The sequence below is a fragment of the Octopus bimaculoides genome, chromosome 3 (assembly GCF_001194135.2).
Source record: "Octopus bimaculoides isolate UCB-OBI-ISO-001 chromosome 3, ASM119413v2, whole genome shotgun sequence".
Lineage (NCBI taxonomy): Eukaryota > Metazoa > Mollusca > Cephalopoda > Octopoda > Octopodidae > Octopus > Octopus bimaculoides.
Genome location: NC_068983.1, coordinates 91483103 through 91484477, shown reverse-complemented (window position 1 = coordinate 91484477; position 1375 = coordinate 91483103). Strand labels below are relative to the sequence as shown.

The window sequence follows — 1375 nt, the reverse complement described above, 5'->3', positions numbered from 1 at the left end:
ATATATGTATGTATATGCAGGGGCATAAATATATATATGTGCGTGCGGATGTATGTGTGTGTGTGCGTGCATATATATATATATATATATATATATATACACACACACACACATACATATCATACACACACACACACACACACACGCACATTAATATTTAGCTGAAGCAACAGAACTTCGTGCGTTGGCACTTATCAAACTAGTTACAGATCGAAGAGCTGTGAGTTTGAGTAGATGGCTAACATTACATTTCTCTGGAATATTCTCGAATAATTTTTTTAAATAATTACATTGACACGTGAGTAATTCATATTTTTCAAATAGTTTGCCCATATGTCGTTCAGTAAGCAAATACATAAACAAATCAATAAATGAAAGAAAATTTGTGTGCATCTTCATACACACACACACACACACACACACACACACACACACACACACACACATAAACAAATTCTCACATAACACACACGTGCGCGTACACGCGCGTGTGTCTGAAAGAGAAAATATATAAACTTGTTGGACCTGTGAAAATTCCACAGAACGAAAAAGATTAAGAGAAGCTATTTAAGAAAGAGAGGATAATTTGCATTTTAATTTTTATTTTGCTAAGTTATTTCACTTCCAGTCACAATGATATATCATATATACATATACACGTATATACATACATACACAAACGTACATATACGTATGTATACACACATACGCACGTACGTACACAAGCATACACACATACACATGCATATATGCATACAAATATGTACACATAGATGCATCTACATATATATAGTACTTTTACACATTTATATATACAATGACTAAAAAGAAAGAATAAAAAATAACAAAACTTTCCTTGTTTTTTTTTTTCTCCCTCTAGTTACATACGCATGCATATACGTACATATACGTATACACACGCGTGCGTATACACTCGCACATACATGCGCGCAAACATATAAAATATACTTCAGTAATACATATACTAAAATTGGAACGATACAGAGAAGATTAACATGGCCCCTGCGCAAGGATGACACACAAATTCGTGAAGCGTTCCCTGTTTCTAGGCGCAGGAGTGGCTGTGTGGTAAGTAGCTTTCTTACCAACCATATTGTTCCGGGTTCAGTCCCACTGTGTGGCACCTTGGGCAAGTGTCTTCTACTATAACCTCGGGCCGACCAAAGCCTTGTGAAACTGAAAGAGGCCTACACACACACACACATACACACACACACACACACATATATATATACAGAGTAATTAATTCGCGAGAAAAATAATTCACGAATAAATAATTTGCGAAGATACCATTGACTGTTATTATCTAGTGTAACAATTTAAAAATGATAATAACAGAATAATATAGGCGATT

General features: G+C 34.8%; 1 non-coding gene across 1 annotated transcript; it reads left to right on the top strand.

Moving 5' to 3' along the window:
* The first annotated feature begins 963 nt into the window (after positions 1-963).
* On the top strand, positions 964-1068 carry LOC128247449 (U6 spliceosomal RNA). The gene has a single exon (XR_008263831.1). It is a non-coding gene; the product is annotated as a U6 spliceosomal RNA (small nuclear RNA).
* The last annotated feature ends 307 nt before the right edge of the window (positions 1069-1375 follow it).